Here is a 17,905-nt window from a genome sequence, read left to right on the forward strand (position 1 = left end):
ATAGGGTGGTGCCCTGCAGTATAGATTAGATAGGTGCCTGCAGTATAGATTAGATAGGTGCCTGCAGTATAGATTAGATAGGTGCCTGCAGTATAGATTAGATTGGTGCCTGCAGTATAGATTAGATAGGTAGGCGCCTGCAGTACAGATTAGATAGGTAGGTGCCAGCCTGCAGTATAGATTAGATTGGTGCCTGCAGTAAAGAATAGATAGGTAGGTGCCTGCAGTATAGATTAGATAGGTACCAGCCTGCAGCCTTGGGTGCTGGAGCACCTTGGCCCTGCTCTGCACAGATGCTGGGAGAGGAAATAGATGGTAACTGCGAGGATCGGAGGAAGACACGTGAGTTTTAACTACTATGCCCGCTCTCCCCACTGCTGCAGAGGGTGCAGGGCCTCTTCAGGTGCGGGGCCTGGGGCGATTGCCCCACTTGCCACCCACAATGGCCGGCTCTGCCTGACGGAATGTGATCTGTGCAAAGAGCAGGATCCTGACCTGCTTTATCTTCTTTCTGAAAGCCACTTGAGTGATGTCCACGTCACCTTCTGGATCTTTTGGACATTCCAGATCTTGAAGTGGATCATTTTGAACGGTGACGAGACCTTTCTTTGTCTTTTGAGCTGTACGACTCGAAGCACACTACATAAAAGTAAATAGAGTATGTAATACTCGCCCAAAATATTTTTTGCTGTTCACCTCTAAGCTCCTTGCAGAGGATGTATGTTTACCTCCCTCCTTACCGCTACAAAAAAGGTAATCATTAAAATTAATAAGAAGCCGAAGCAAAAGATGTAAGCTGTCCAATGTAGTAGTAGGGATTTCCTGGAGAGATTCTGCTCATAGAACAGAAGGAAAACCTAGAAAAATGCACCCTGTATATACTTAGAGAGTTTATCCTGTCTAATACCCTCACTTGTTTCCAATCACAATTTAGTTATTTGATCTTTTTCGTGTCACCTGACTGCAAATAAGTTCATTTGAAAGCACAGGACACACACAAAAACCTAGCCCTGCTATCTGTGTGTGAATTTTCTGTGTTTAGTTACAATTCAAACTCACATACAATCGAAAATACAATACAATTCCATTTAAATACATCACATTTGCGCCAAACAGGTTTTCACAAATCGCATGTAAAATTTTCTTAAAGGGGCGCTATGGCGAAAAATTTTAAATATGTGCAAACATAGATAACATAGATAAAAAGTATGTTTCTCCAGCGTAAAATGAGCCATAAATTACTTCTCTCCTATGTTGCTGTCACTTACAGTAGGTAGTAGAAATCTGACAGAAGCAACAGGTTTTGGACTAGTCCATCTCTTCATAGGGGATTCTCAGCAAGGCTTTTATTCTTTATAAAGAAATTCCCTATAAACGATTTAAACAATGATGCCGGCCAGCTTCCCTGCTCTCTACACAGTTTTTTGGCAGCTGAACAGAGCAAATGCCATTCACTGAGTGCGTATGAAAATAAATAAATCCCTGAGAATCCCCCCATGAAGAGATGGACTAGTCCAAAACCTGTGGCTTCTGTCAGATTTCTACTACTTACTGTAAGTGACAGGAACATAAGATAGAATTAATTTAAGTCTCATTTTACTCTGGAAAACACATACAGTACTTCTTATTTGTTTATGTTTGCACATGTTTTACATTTTACAATTTTTCCCCATAGTGCCCCTTTAAGTGTTAACCCTGCCTATACAGATCAGGTCTGTATGGATTTCAGCTGGCTGTCTTAATGAGGTCCAGGTTTAAATTGTACTTTTTTTCCCCCCCTCCCTGTGTGTGTTAATCCCATAATGCAATGGGACAGGATCTGTAATCTGTCTGGCTGGAATGCGTTCTCGTTTCCCAGATAAGAACAGGAATGTGGAGTAGGAAGAAAGGAAAAACAAAAGGTGAGCTTCTTGGTTTAAACTTCTATAACTACAACCATCGGCGAATGCTTTTCCTTCTGCGTGCCTTTTACAGAGCCGCAAACGGACATACAATGCGGGAAAGTGCTATAGTAGAGGTAATTTGGAAGAAAACCGACTTTCTGTACGTTATCCTGAGTTGGGGGAAGGGACGTGATTGATCTGATTTTTTTTTCTTCTTCTTGAACTTCACAGGAGATTTTGCAGATGGTCTGTTCAAACTTTTTCCTGCTTTGCTCTGAGACATTTTAAAACGGAATGCTTGTTTGTGCCTTTGCCCCGGGGGAATCTGAGCTGTTCTACTTTTATAACTGTTTTGTGTTTTGATTGTGCTCAGCCAACACATACAACGTTTCTTAGTACAGTTGTGGCACGATCACTCGTTTTAAAGCAACAGTCGAAAAAGGGATTGCACGTTTGTTAAGTGGTCACACACCTTACAAATAAAAGATCCAATTTTTCACCAATTCGGTCATTTTCATCGGTTGTCTCGAAAAATCAAGAGCTTATCTATGTTTTTGATCAATAAATCCGATTGAATTTCCCTCTTTTTTTCGATTTTTGGAGATTGGACATGTTGGAAATTTCAGACCAACTTTATTAAGAATTGTATGGTGTGTGATGGATTGTCAATTGCTTGATGTACAGTTCCAATCAATTTTCTCTGAGCTTTCATTTTATTCATGATTGGGGAAAAATTTAACATAGGTGTGTGGTACATTGGTCGGATTTTTGAATTGCTATAATCAGTCAGAAAAATCTATTGCTATTCTTGAATTTAACAGATATTTAAAAAATTGTATGGTGTGTGTGGCCAACTTTAGTCTGCGGTTAGAAAACAAACTACTACTGAAAAGTTATTTTTATTTATTTATATAGTGCTGACACCTTCCACATTGCTTTAAATGAGTAAACTACGATCATTTAGTATGTATATATATGTATATATGTGTATATATCTATATCTATATCTATAGATATATATATCTATAGCTATATCTATATCTATATATATATATCGCACTGACCTCTTCCACAGCACTGTACAGAGTATATAGCCATGTCACTAAAGGTTAAAGGACAACTGAAGCCAGAGGGATATGGAGGCTGCCATATTTATTTCCTTATAAATGGAACCTTAAGGATGTTTCCTTTTAAACAATACCAGTTGCCTGGCAGTCCTGCTGGTCTCTTTAGCTGCAGAAGTGGCTGAATCACACACCTGAAACAAGCATGCAGCTAATCAGTCTGACTTCAGTCAGAGCACCTGATTTGCATGCTTGTTAATAGGCTGTGGCTAAAAGTATGAGAGACGCAGGATCAGCAGGAGAGTCAGGCAACTGGTATTATTTTAAAAGGAAAAATTCATATCCATCTCAGTTTAGGTTTCCTTTAACCACTTGAGAACTGTAGGCTTACACCCCCCTAGTGACCAGGCTATTTTTTTACAATTTAGTGCTCTGCAGCTTTGAATTCTCATTGCAGAGCCATGCCTCTTAGCACACAAATGAATCCCCCCCCCCCCCTTTTCTGCTGAGCGGATCATTCAGAAACAGCCTTATCAGTCTGCCTACGGCGTGTACACACGTGCTACTGTCGGCAGAACCCGGGAGGGTCTGATGGACCAGTCATTGGTGGAAGTAGTGCGTGTGTACGCACCTTAACCCTAACCACCCACCTGGTAGTGTCTAACCCTAACCACCCCTACGGTGGTCCCTAACCACCCCCACCGGTGGGGCCTAACCCTAATCACCCCCACCGGTGGGGCTTAACCCTAACCACCCCCCTGGTGGTGCCTAACCCTAACCACCCCCCTCCCTGGTGGTGCCAAAATCTAACCACCCCCCTGGTGGTGCCTAACTCTAACCATCCCCCTGGTGGTGCCTAACACTAACCATCCCCCTGGTGGTGCCTAACCCTAACCATCCCCCTGGTGGTGCCTAACCTTAACCATCCCCCTGGTGGTGCCTAACCCTAACCATCCCCCTGGTGGTGCCTAACCCTAACCATCCCCCTGGTGGTGCCTAACCCTAACCATCCCCCTGGTGGTGCCTAACCCTAACCATCCCCCTGGTGGTGCCTAACCCTAACCACCCCCCTGGTGGTGCCTAACCCTAACCACCCCCCTGGTGGTGCCTAACCCTAACCACCCCCTGGTGGTGCCTAACCCTAACCACCCCCTGGTGGTGCCGAACCCTAACCACCCCCTGGTGGTGCCGAACCCTAACCACCCCCTGGTGGTGCCTAACCCTAACCACCCCCTGGTGGTGCCTAACCCTAACCACCCCCTGGTGGTGCCTAACCCTAACCACCCCCTGGTGGTGCCTAACCCTAACCACCCCCTGGTGGTGCCTAACCCTAACCACCCCCTGGTGGTGCCTAACCCTAACCACCCCCTGGTGGTGCCTAACCCTAACACCCTTACACACATATAAACAAAAATATGGTTAATCCTTAAAATACTTCAGTACAAATAACATGAATATAATAATTTATATACTTTTAATAGAATAAATAGCCTTAAAATCACATACACAAAAAATATTATAAATAGAAAAAGTTATACATGTATAATAGAATAAAAAGCCTTACAATTACGTATGCATTAAAAAATCTTAAAATAACGGTAATCTTAAAAGCGATACATAAGGAAGATAATAAATCTGAAAACTATAATCAAGGCATTATAATTCTGAAAACAAGGTTAATACCAAAAGCGATGCATTTCTAATACAATAAGGTTGAAAATGATATTTAACCGGTTCGGCCTATCTGGACGAGCTTTCTCGTCCAGATAGGCACTGCTGCTTTGCCTGCGTGGTGCACGCGATCGGGCGTGCGCCCGCGCACCTGCCGCCCGCCGCCCGCCCCCCCGATCAGTGAATGGAAATATAATTCCCATTCACCGATCTAACTTCCCCACAGAAATACCGACGCTTTCTATCCAGAGAGCGCGGTATTTCTGCCCCCAGGAAACTTCTCCTCTGATTTTAGTTCCTGGATGCGAGATCGTTCGCATCCAGGACTTTTTTCACTGTGGCCTTCTTGTGGCCAAATAGTAAACTGCACCCACATATATTTTTAATTAAAGAATTATAATATTTTACATTTAAAATAGGCAGTTTCCCTCCCACACCAAAAATAACCCACATACATTTTTTATAAAAAATAAATAAAAATACAATAAAAAAAAACAAAACCAACATAAATAGTTACCCAAGGGTCTGAACTTTTTAAATATGCACGTCAAGAGAGAATGTTATTATATTATTTAAAATTATAAGCTTATAAATAGTGATGGACGCAAATTGAAAAAATGCACCTTTATTTCTAAATGAAATATCGGAACCATAAATTGTGATAGGGACATCGTTTAAACTGTGTAATAACCGGGACAGATGGGCAAATAAAATACATGAGTTTTAATTACGGTAGCGTATATTAATTTCAAACTATAATGGCCAAAAACTGAGAAATAATGAATTTTTTTCATTTCTTTCTTAATCTTCCTGTTAAAATGGATTTAGGAAAAAATAAAGCTTAGCAAAATGTACTACCCAAAGAAAGTCTAGTTAGTGGCGGAAAAAACAAGATATAGATCAATTCATTGTGATAAGTAGCAATAAAGTTATAGGCAAATGAATGGGAGGTGAACGTTGCTCGGATGCATGAGATTTTCGGCACTGCGGCGCTGAACCGGTTAAGCATTATATGTGTGAAAACGAATTTTAAAACCATAAAATAAGTATAAACGAAGACATACGTCCATCGAGTTCAACCAGAGAACAAAGTACAACACCAGCCTACTCTCTCACATATCTCTGTTGATCCAGAGGAAGGCGAAAAACCCTTACAAGGCATGGTCCAATTTGCCCCAAAAGGGAAAAATTCCTTCCCGACTCCAGATGGCAATCAGACAAAATCCCTGGATCAACATCATTAGGCATTACCTAGTAAATGTAGCCATGGATATCTTTCAACGCAAGGAAAGCATCCAAGACCCTTTTAAATGCAGGTATAGAATTTGCCATAACTACTTCCTGTGGCAATGCATTCCTCATCTTAATCACTCTTACTGTAAAGAACCCTTTCCTAAATAAAGAACTAAAACGTTTTTCCTCCATGCGCAGATCATGTCCTCTAGTCCTTTGAGAAGGCCTAGGGACAAAAAGCTTATCCGCCAAGCTTTTATATTGCCCTCTGATGTATTTATACATGTTAATTAGATCCCCTCTAAGGCGTCTTTTCTCTAGACTAAATAAACCCAGTTTATCTAACTATTCTTGGTAAGTGAGACCTTCCATCCCACGTATCAATTTTGTTGCTCGTCTCTGCACCTGCTCTAAAACTGCAATATCTTTCTTGTAATGTGGTGCCCAGAACTGAATTCCATATTCCAGATGTGGCCTTACTAGAGAGGCAGGGGCAATGTTATGCTAGCATCTCGAGTTTTTATTTCCCTTTAAATGCATCCCAAAATTTTATTTGCTCTAGCTGCAGCGGCTTGGCATTGAATACAATTATTTAACTTGTTGTCGATTAGTACTCCTAAGTCCTTCTCCAAGTTTGATGTCCCCAACTGTATTCCATTTATTTTGTATGGTGCTAGACAATTGGTATGACCAAAATGCATGACTTTACATTTTTCAACATTGAATTTCATCTGCCATGTATGTGCCCATATAGCCATCCTATCCAGATCCTGTTGCAATATGTCCCTATCTTCCTGAGAGTTGATGATTCTGCACAATTTTTTATCATCTGCAAAAATAGCAACATTGCTCACTACTGAATCTACTAGGTCATTAACCACTTCACCACTGAGGGGTTTTACCCCCTGACCACCAGAGCAATTTTCACCTTTCAGCGCGCCTTCCATTCATTCGTCTATAACTTTATTACTTATCCCAATGAAATGAACTATATCTTGTTTTTTTCGCCACCAATTAGGCTTTCTTTAGGTGGGACATTATGCCAAGAATTATTTTATTCTAAATGTGTTTTAATGGGGAAATAGGAAAAAATGTGGGAAAAAATTATTATTTTTCAGTTTTCGGCCATTATAGTTTTTAAATAAAGCATGCTACTGTAATTAAAACCCATGAAATGTATTAACCCATTTGTCCCGGTTATAAAACCATTTAAATTATGTCCCTATCACAATGTTTGGTGACAATATTTTATTTGGAAATAAAGGTGCATTTTTTTCAGTTTTGCGTCCATCCCTAATTACAAGCCCGCAGTTTATAAAGTAACAGTGTTATACCCTCTTGACATAAATATTTAAAAAGTTCAGTCCCTAAGGTAACTATTTATGTTTTTTTTATTGTATTTTTTTTTTTTTAATTACAAAAATAAAAATAAAAATTGGGGAGTGTGGGAGGTAATGAGTTAATTTATTGTGTAAATGTAATGTTTGTATATGTAAAATGCTTTTAGGGTGTAGTTTACTATTTGGCCACAAGATGGCCACAGAGGGTTTGTTTACATGCGACCTGTAAGCGTCCGGAAGGACGCTTACAGGAAGCAGTAGGAAGCTGGCCAAATCACAATGATCTCGCTGTTTCTGAAAGAAGCAGCAGATCATTGAGGGGGCTTAGATCAACGAACGGGAATGGATTTTCCCGTTCATTGATCTCCGGGTGAGCGGGCGGCGGCATGCACGAGCGGCGGGTGCGCACGCACGAGCGGCGGTAGCGCGGACAGCGGCGGTAGCGCGGAAGGTACGGATTTCTCCGTACCTGGTTTTTTAGGAGGGAAAAAAGGGGCGGAGAAATCCGTACGCGTGGGGGTAAAGTGGTTAATAAATAAATTGAAGAGCACTGGACCCAGTACAGACCCCTGTGGGATCCCACTGCTAACAGTCACCCATTTTGAGCACGATCCATTGACTACAACTCTGTTTTCTGTCCATTAGCCAGTTCCCTATCCATGCACACAGACTCTTCCCCAGTCCTTGCATCCTCAACTTTTGCACCAGACTTTTGCGGGGAACAGTGTCAAAGGCCTTTGCAAAGTCCAAGTATATTACATCTACAGCATTCCCAATATCCACATAAGCGTTCACTACCTCATAAAAGCTGAGCATGTAAGTCAAACAGGACCTGTCTTTAATAAACCCAAGCTGATGCTGAGAAATAAGATTATTTTCTACTATGAAGTCATGTATAGTATCTCTTAGTAACCCCTCAAATAGTTTGCATACAACTGATGTTAAGCTTACAGGTCTATAATTTCCTGGATCTGATTTTTTGCCCTTCTTAAATAATGAGAAAACAGGCCTGTGCGCCAATCCACTGGGACTCTGCCAGTTGAAAGAGAGTCACAGAAGATAAGATTTTGGCCTCGATTCATCATTCTCTTTGAGATAACTTTTTCCAGTTTGTTAAATTACCGAATTCGAAGTTTAGCGATTTCTAGTTGTATTCATCAAGGTTTTTCCTCATTCGGTGTGAATTCGATGACAATTCGGTAACCATTCGGTAACGTGACGATATTTCCATTTTACAGCGGTAATTTAACACAAGGCCATAAGATTCCCATGGAATTGTGGGTAAAAGGCAGTCCTTTGAACACCACATAGCAACATTCTGAATAGGGCTTAACACCTGGACCAGGATTCTGTAAGTGGCTTGGGACAATCCCACAATTTGATAGGAGCCTTTTCTAAAAAAATATAGTGCAGCTAGAAAATTAGTTAACCCTGACACTGCCTGTGTTCTCTTACAAGATGATTCAAGAGAAATGCAGATGTCGTGTTATAGCAAATAAATCTATTCTCTTGCAAATTGATATGGTTCTAGATCTTATTCTTGCCCATCTGCACCTTTGAATCACTCTCAGCTGATACATAACCACTTCAAATGGCTCCTTCTTCTCTATCAGCAATGATCTGACAGGAATAACGACAGAGCAGTGAAGGAGATAACTAATCCTAAATGTAACACTAAACCACGCCCACTTTCATTTTCATGAATTGCACTTTCTTCCGTTTTAACGCATCACTAACGAATTATTACTGAATTATTACCGAATGCTCGCTAACAGCTGTAGATAAATTTGATGAATCCTGAAATCAACTTAACGAATTCGGTATTTTACCAAACTGTCGTTAACCAATTCGATAAGTCTTGATGAATCGAGGCCAAAGGGGTTTATCTATAACTGAACTTAATTCTCTTAGGACCCGAGGATGCATGCCATCCAGGCCAGGTGCCTTGTCTATTTTTAATTTATTTTGTCTTGCCTTCACTTCTTTCTGCTTTAAGTATGTAATACAATGGTTTGCAAAAGTATTCGGCCCCCTTGAAGTTTTCCACATTTTGTCATATTACTGCCACAAACATGAAGCAATTTTATTGGAATTCCACGTGAAAGATCAATACAAAGGGGTGTACACGTGAGAAGTGGAACGAAAATCATACATTATTCCAAACATTTTTTACAAATAAATAATTGCAAAGTGGGGTGTGCGTAATTATTCAGCCTCGAGTCAATACTTTGTAGAACCACCTTTTGCTGCAATTATAGCTGCCAGTCTTTTAGGGTATGTCTCTACCAGCTTTGCACAACTAGAGACTGAAATCCTTGCCCATTCTTCTTTGCAAAACAGCTCCAGCTCAGTCAGATTAGATGGACAGCGTTTGTGAACAGCAGTTTTCAGATCTTGCTACAGATTCTCAATTGGATTTAGATCTGGACTTTGACTGGGCCTTTCTAACACATGGATGTTTTGTTTTAAACCATTCCATTGTTGCCCTGGCTTTATGTTTAGGGTCGTTGTCCTGCTGGAAGGTGAACCTCCGCCCCAGTCTCAAGTCTTCTGCAGACTCCAAGAGGTTTACTTTCAAGCTTGCCCTGTATTTGGCTCCATCCATCTTCCCATCAACTCTGACCAGCTTCCCTGTCCCTGCTGAAGAGAAGCACCCCCAGAGCATGATGCTGCCACCACCATATTTGACAGTGGGAATGGTGTGTTCAGAGTGATGTGCAGTCTTAGTTTTCTGCCACACATAGCGTTTTGTATTTTGGCTAAAAAGTTCCATTTTGGTCTCATCTGACCAGAGCACCTTCTTCCACGTTTGCTATGTCCCCCACATGGCTTGTGGCAAACTGCAAACGGGACTTATGCTTTTCTGTTAACAATGGCTTTCTTCTTGCCACTGTTCCATAAAGGCCAACTTTGTACTAATAGTTGTCCTATGGACAGATTCCCCCACCTGAGCTGTAGATCTCTGCAGCTCGTCCAGAGTCACCATGGGCCTCTTGACTGCATTTCTGATCAGCGCTCTCTTTGTGCGGCCTGTGAGTTTAGGTTAACGGCCTTGTCTTGGTAGGTTTACAGTTGTGCCATACTCCTTCCATTTCTGAATGATCGCTTGAACAGTGCTCCGTGGGATGTTCAAGGCTTTGGAAATATTTTTGTAGCCTAAGCCTGTTTAAAATTTCTCAACTTTTTCCCTGACCTGTCTGGTGTGTTCTTTGGACTTCATGGTGTTGTTGCTCCCAATATTCTCTTAGACAACCTCTGAGGCCATCACAGAGCAGCTGTATTTGTACTGACATTAGATTACACACAGGTGCACTCTATTTAGTCATTAGCACTCATCAGGCAATGTCTATGGGCAACTGACTGCACTCAGACCAAAGGGGGCTGAATAATTACGCACACCCCACTTTGCAGTTATTTGTAAAAAAAAATTGGAATCATGTATGATTTTTGTTCCACTTCTCATGTTAATGCCACTTTGTATTGGTCTTTCATGTGGAATTCCAATAAAATTGATTCATGTTTGTGGCAGTAATATGACAAAATGCGGAAAACTTCAAGGGGGCCGAATACTTTTGCAAACCACTGTATTACAATTGGAACATTGAGACTCTTCTGCATCTGTAATTTGCAACAGTGATGTTTCCCTTGTGAAGACAGAAGCAAATAAAGCATTTAATGACTCTGCCTTACCTTGGTCATCCACCATTGAGTTCCCACCCTCATCCTTTAGGAGTCCAATACAGTCAACCTTTCTTTTTTTTTTTTTTTAGAGTTGATGTACTTGTAAAACTTCTTTGGGTTAGATTTGATATCCCCAGTGATTTGATTTTCATCTTCAATCTTTGCCAGCCTAATTTCTTTTTTACAGCTTTTATTTCACTCCTTAACAATTGCTGAAAATGAAGCGGGAAAGTGAGTGAAGAGGAGAGGGAGAGTGAGTGAAGCTGGGGTGGAGGAGAGGGAGAGTGAGTGAAGCGGGGGAGTGAGTGAAGCTCGGGTGGAGGAGTAAGTGAAGCTGGGGTGGAGGAGGGGCAGAGTGAGTGAAGCTTGGTTGGAGGAGAGGGAGAGAGGGAAGTAAGAGAGAGAATAGTAAAACAAAGATTACACCACAACGTGCCTAGCAAATTCTAACCAATGCAAAAAAATGCAATATTGGTTGAAAAAAAATATTTTTTTTAGTTCTTTCTTACCTGCTGCTTAAAGTATTCCCCCCCCCCCTTTGTGCCTGTGTTCTAACGCCTGTTTTTAACGTCTATGCCACTTGTGTCAAAGCCACTTAGTGAGCAAGCCACAGACTGAGCAAGCTTATTATTATTATTTAGTATTTATATAGCGTCGACATCTTCCGCAGCGCTGTACAGATTATATTGTCTCATCACTAACTGTCCCTCAGAGGAGCTCACAATCTAGCCCCTACCATAGCCATATGTCTATGTGTGTATTGTGTAGTGTATGTATCGTAGTCTAGGACCAATCTAGAGGGAAGCCAAGTAACTTATCTGTATGTTTTTGGGATGTGGGAGGAAACCGGAGTGTCCGGAGGAAACCCACACAGACATGGGGAGAACATACAAACTCCTTGCAGATGTTGACCTGGCTGGGATCTGAACCAGGGACCCAGCACTGCAAGGCAAGAGCGCTAACCACTACGCCACTGTGCTGCCCGTAGGTACTGAGTCCTGAAGCTGTCCAAATACCCCCTGTTACAGCTAATCCCTCCCCCTAGCTAATCCCGTCTGCTAAGCAAACTGGAGGGAATAAAAAAAAAAAAAAAAAAAAGGAAAAATTTGTGATCACGAATTCTTTTTCTTCACCGTCTTTTTTTTTTCTGTTTTACCATCTTCTTTCTCATCACCATCATCTTCATCTTCTTCACCGTCACCTGGTTCTTCTACTTCTGGGTCATCCTCACTTGGTTTTTCATCTTCTTCACCTGGTTCTTCTTCATCTGCATCTCCATCATCATCTGGTTGTTCTTCACCTGGTGGTTCTTCTTCACCTGGTGGTTCTTCTTCACCTGGTGGTTCTTCTTCACCTGATGGTGGTTCTTCACCTGATGGTGGTTCTTCTTCACCTGGTGGTTCTTCTTCACCTGGTGGTTCTTCTTCACCTGGTGGTTCTTCTTCACCTGGTGGTTCTTCTTCACCTGGTGGTTCTTCTTCACCTGGTGGTTCTTCTTCACCTGGTGGTTCTTCTTCACCTGGTGGTTCTTCTTCACCTGGTGGTTCTTCTTCACCTGGTGGTTCTTCTTCACCTGGTGGTTCTTTTTCACCTGGTGGTTCTTTTTCATCTGGTGGTTCTTTTTCATCTGGTGGTTCTTCTTCATCTGGTGGTTCTTCTTCATCTGGTGGTTCTTCTTCATCTGGTTCTTCACCTGGTTCTTCTTATTCACCTGGTTATTCTTCACCACCATTTTTGTGTGTGTGTTCATATTCTTCCTCTTGTATCCAACTTAATGTTTTTTCCCTTACAGAACTCAGCTGTTGTAAAATTTGTTCTTCCACAGCATAGCTAAATTTGTAGCAAAATAGCTAGTGGCGCATGGCAGCAGCGCATAATTCTGCGGACCCTGGCGGCGGGAACACAGACAGCAGGAGGTTAAATACAGCAGAAGGAGTGATGTGTGGCAGCAGGCAATGTAGTAGGCTGTGGCACTTAGTGTTGGTACTACGGCTGTAATAATAAACACCATACAGCAGTAAGTTCCGGACAGCAGTCATGAAGCCCACATTGTGTCCAATACACAACTGGGACAGCACAGTTTTCAACCCAGACACCTCAGAATAATAATATTTTTTTTTTTTACACAAGAACAGAAATAGTAGCGATTTTGAGGGTGTGTTAAATAGCTAGCGGCAGCAGCGCATACCGGAGTGGACCCTGGTGGTGGTGGTGGGAACACAGACAGGAGGTTTAATGCAGCAGCAGAAGGACATACATGGCAGCAGGCAGCCTAGGCCATGGCACCTAGCGGTGGTACCACAACACCTAATGAAAAACCAGAGGACTGAAGGTTGATGTTGTTCAAAAATAATTCCCAGGCACCTCATGTCCTCCTGTCGCCAACAGGTGCCTGGAACGTGCCTTCAATCCAGGCCTGGTTGATCTTCAGGAATGCGAGTCTGTCCACAGACTGTGGACAGATGAGAGCGCTTCTCCATGACCACGCCACCGGCCACACTGAAGCACCTCTGACAGCACGCTGCAAGGGGGGCAAGACAGGACTTCCAGGGCGTACAGCGCCAGCTCACTCCACATCTGCAAGCGCTCGACCCAGTACTCAAAGGGGTCCACAGGCTCCTCGCTGGTGTCAAGTCCGCTGAAGGACCCCATATAGTCGGCCACCATCCGGGTCAGGCGCTGCCTGTGACTGAGAGGAGGATGCTGGTGCATGCACCACCTCTCTCGGCTGCTCTACCGTCAGGGACAGCAGGTCTCCTGGGCGCCTGATGCTGCTGCTGGCTGCAGGCACCAGCTGCTGTGCTAGCTAGACAGGGACAGAGGGGGTGGAAGGCAGGGGGAAGGCTTCCTCCAATCGCCAAACAAGGATCTCCTGCAACATCCTTGTTTGCTGCTCACAGTCTCCAGCCGGCAGGAACTGAGCCACCCTCCCCCTCAGCCGTGGGTCCAGAATCATGCTGATGCAGGTGTCCTCCTGAGCATGCATCTGCTTAACCCTGGGGTCTGTGCGCAGGCACCGCAGCAAGTGCCTTGCCATGTTAAACAGGACGATACGTCCAGCAGAGACATCAGGGTCAGTGGCCACAACGCTGTCCTCCTCCTCTGGCCCCTGAGCCCCTTCCTCCTCTCTCCACCCTCTCACCACTGCTGCTGCGCTCCGCTGTTCCCCCTCAACAGCAACATTCAGCACCTCCAACTCCTTCTCCAACAACTCAAATTCCTGCGCAGAAGTGGACTGCGCTGGCAGCTGCTGTTCCAGCTGCTTCAGGGCCTCCTCTCCCACATCCATCAAATCGCAAAGTGCCCTGTCCATCAGACAAAAGGCACCCACTGGCAGAGGGATGCCCGTTCCTCACTCACCAGGTTGGTTCCCTGCAGGAAGGGAGCCAACACCAAGCAGACCTGCTGCATCTGCCCCCACTGTGCATTGGAGATGAGCTGGAGTTTGGTGGTGCCGGCGACAGTGGCATCAACAATGTAGCGGTGGATAGCCCTCCTCTGCTCAACCAGCCGCTCCAACACTGCCAGGGTGGAATTCCAGCGAGTTGGAACATCGATGACAAGGCGGTGTTGTGGCAGGCCCTCGCGCTGCTGAATGACGGCCAGGTTTGCTGCGGCAGCAGCTGAGTGACGGAAACTGCGAACAATTTTCCAAGCCGCTTCCAACAGATCCTCCATCCCCTGGTAGGTGTGCAGGAACTTCTGCACCGCCAGGTTCAGGACATGGGCCAAGCAAGGGACGTGGGTCAAGTGTCCCCTGCTGATGGCAGCCAGCAGGTTTGCCACATTTTCGGACACCACCAATCCGACTCTGAGGGCTCTGGGGGTCAGCCACGTCTTCTCCTGCTCCCTCAGGTAGTGGAGCACGTTGGCTGCCGTCAAACTGTTCTTCCCCAGGCTTCTCATCTCCAGCAGCGCTTTGCAGTGGCGGGCCTTCACACTGCTGTTGATGCGGGGTCGCTTGGCGGCAGGAGCTGCTGCATCTTCCCTGACCCTGCATGGTGGCACCACATAGTGGACAACTGGTGCCGTTGCTGCTACTGATGCGCCCGAGGATGGACCTGCTGCTTCCTTGCTGGAGCATTCCACCAGGCTGACCCAGTGAGCCGTGAAGGACAGGTAGCGGTCTGTCCCAAAATGGCTGCTCCAGGAGTCCATGGTTATGTGGATCCGCTCACTCACGGCGTGATCGAGCGAGTGGCCCACGTTTGCCATAGCAAAAATGGTACAGTGCTGGGATCGCCGTGCGGGAGAAGTAGTGGCGGCTGGGGACTTGCCGCTCTGGGATCCCAAACTGCAGCAGCGCTCTCATGTCACTCCCCTCCTGCACAAAGAAATATGGCAGGAGCTGGGAGCACATGGCCCAGGCAAGCAACCCCTTCAGCACCCGGATGCGCCTTTTGGTGGCAGGCAGAACCTTGGTCACACCGGGCGGGAAAAGACTCGCTGAGCAGGGTCTCGTGGCGTTTGCCTGCATGGGAGGATGAGGAGGTGACTGTGGAGGGTGCAGATGAGGCCACTTTGGCCTGGCTCCCTGGGGGGGGGGGGAGGAGCAGTGACTTTCTGTGCCCCTGATGCTGATGCTGGATGAGCAGGCGGGTGGGATGCTGCTGCTGAAGTCTGTGCAGTGGCTGTCTGGCTGATGCTGGATGAGCAGATGAGCAGGAGGGTGGGATGCTGCTGCTGCTGAGGTCTGTGCAGTGGCTGTCTGGCTCTGACCACTGCCTCAGAGCCAGACAGCCACTGCAAAGACTTCAGCAGCAGCAGCAGCAGCATCCCACCCTCCTGCTCATCCAGCATCAGCAGCAGGAGCTCAGAAAGTCACTTCTCCCCCCCCCCGTCCCCCGGGCAGCCGGTCCTCAGTAGCTCTCATGTCACTCTCCTCCTGCACAAAGGAGTATGGCAGGAGCTGGGAGCACATGGCCTGGGCAAGCAACCCGATCAGCACCCGGATGCGCCTGTTGGTGGCAGGCAGAATCTTGGTCACACCGGGAAAGGAGTGACTTTCTGCGGGGGGCGGGGGGGGGGGGGGGGAAGCAGTGACTTTCCGCGTTCCTGCTGCTGATGCTGGATGAGCAGGAGGGTGGGATGCTGCTACTGCTGCTGAAGTCTGTGCAGTAACTGGCTCTGACCACTGCCTGCGCCACTGTCCTTCAGCTTCAGAAAGTCACTGTAGTCCTCAAAATGTTTGGTCTCCATGTGGGTCTGCAGGCACGAGGTACCCAACTTGTTGAGATTGCGACCTCTGCTCAGGCGGGCACGGGTCTTGTCTTCTTCGCACACAGTGAAGTACCGCCAGACTGGGGATTTTAACTTGCCCTTCCCGCTTGAGGGCTAAGGAGTTTTTTTGTCTTTGGAGGGCTGGGTTTTTTTTTGGGGGGGGGGGGGGGAGGAGCTGTGGTGCGGGTGGTGGTGGTAGCAGCTGAAGCAGCAGGCTGTGGCTCCTGCCTTCCATGCCCTGTGCTGGCCGCCATGCTGCTGCCGTGCCTCTGTGCCGGAGACGCCTCCTCCTCCGATGATGTGTTGCCTTCACCCAAATGTGCTGGTGGTGGCACATAGGGACGATCCAGCACATCATCATCATCCCCAAACATCTCCTCTGAGCCCTCAACCAACTCCTCTGACCCAGCAACATCCCCTGCATCCGGCCCCTCCTTCAAAAATTCAAGTTGTTGTGTGCCAACAACAACTTCCGTCACCTCAAACTCCTCCTCCTCCTTGCATTTCCCCAACATCCCCACCTCAAACTGTTCCACAACATCCCTAAAAATGCTCGCAGTCCCTGGGGTGAAGAGCGAGCTCAGTGAGTCCAGGCTGGTTGCTGGGGTCGACGTCACCTCAAGCGGTGGTGGAGGGCGGCTGCTGCTGAGGACCGGAGTGCTGGTGCTGGCACTGGTGTTGCTGGCGCTGGAGGTCTGGCTGGAAATGGAGGCTTGCTGCTCCGCCATCATTTCCTCCACAGCCTGTGCCTGACTCTCCGCAATGGGCCGGGGATGACGACCCAGGGCAAAGATGGGCGCAACACACTGCTGCTGCACCTCTGCTCCCTCCTCCACAACTCTGCGGTCAGTGGCTGGCGGCGGACCAGTCACAGACCTGCTGGTGCCGGCAGTGGCTGCGGCAATGGTGCTGCCTCTCCTGGTGGTGCCTCTACCTCTGCCAGTCATCTTACAATTATACAAATACAATAAGAAAACAAAAAAATGAATGTAGAAAGGGCGGGAAAGCATTTAAACTTTTATAAAGAGACTGGGTTGGTGGGTGAGTGACCAAAAAAAAGAAAGTTTTTTTTTTTTTTTTTTTTTTTTAAATACTAGTAGACAGTACTAGTAGTGTGGTCTACAGTAGTCGATAACTAACTCGTGTGACCGAAAGTGACAATCAGTCTGTCACACACGGACGCAATCAATAGGATCAGGCAGAGATGACAGGCAGTCAAACATCACAACAGATGCTGCCCTCTGTAAAGTAACTAACACAGTACTGAAGCTAATAAACGCACAGACTAAGAGTAGAAATTAAGTAAACTAGTACACAACTAACTATATTCCCTAGCCTACCTAAGCTAGTAGTAGGCTAAGGTCACCTAGGTTAGCAGGCATAGCCAGCACACAGACCTAACACTAGCCTAGCACAGTATACAGTATACACTACGCTAGCTGATTGAACTATAACAATTAAATCCCTATCTAACTATAAAACAATATAATTAATGCGTAGAGAATGTGGTTAGGATGTAAAACGCTCTGTTTAACACTGAGAAAGCACTTGCTCAGACCAACAGCAGCACTGGAGATGCTCTCAGTAACGCTCAGTCACACAGCAAGGATGGGCTCCGCAACATGGCCACCGCCTTATATAGAGGAAGGGAGGGCCAGGCTCCCCTCCTCTGATTGGTTACAAGGGCCTCGGCTGGGGGCCTTCTGATTGGCCCAATGACGTCATCACCTGGATACCGAAGCCGAATACATGGCTGAATTCGAGAGGCACTATTTGGGTAAATTCGACTTTGAATTCAGGAGCAGGATCGCTA

The 17,905-nt window shown here is 45.7% G+C and overlaps 1 protein-coding gene across 1 annotated transcript in view; it reads left to right on the forward strand.

Moving 5' to 3' along the window:
- Positions 1-1,797: 1,797 nt before the first annotated feature.
- The window catches only part of TMEM98 (transmembrane protein 98), a 64,022-nt gene continuing 47,914 nt past the window's right edge, over positions 1,798-17,905 (forward strand). Inside the window, exon 1 of the mRNA XM_068262457.1 lies at positions 1,798-1,901. The gene's annotated coding sequence lies outside the window, so the exon portion shown is untranslated. The remainder of the gene's footprint in view (positions 1,902-17,905) is intronic.

This window comes from Hyperolius riggenbachi, chromosome 12 (assembly GCF_040937935.1).
Source record: "Hyperolius riggenbachi isolate aHypRig1 chromosome 12, aHypRig1.pri, whole genome shotgun sequence".
Classification (NCBI taxonomy): domain Eukaryota; kingdom Metazoa; phylum Chordata; class Amphibia; order Anura; family Hyperoliidae; genus Hyperolius; species Hyperolius riggenbachi.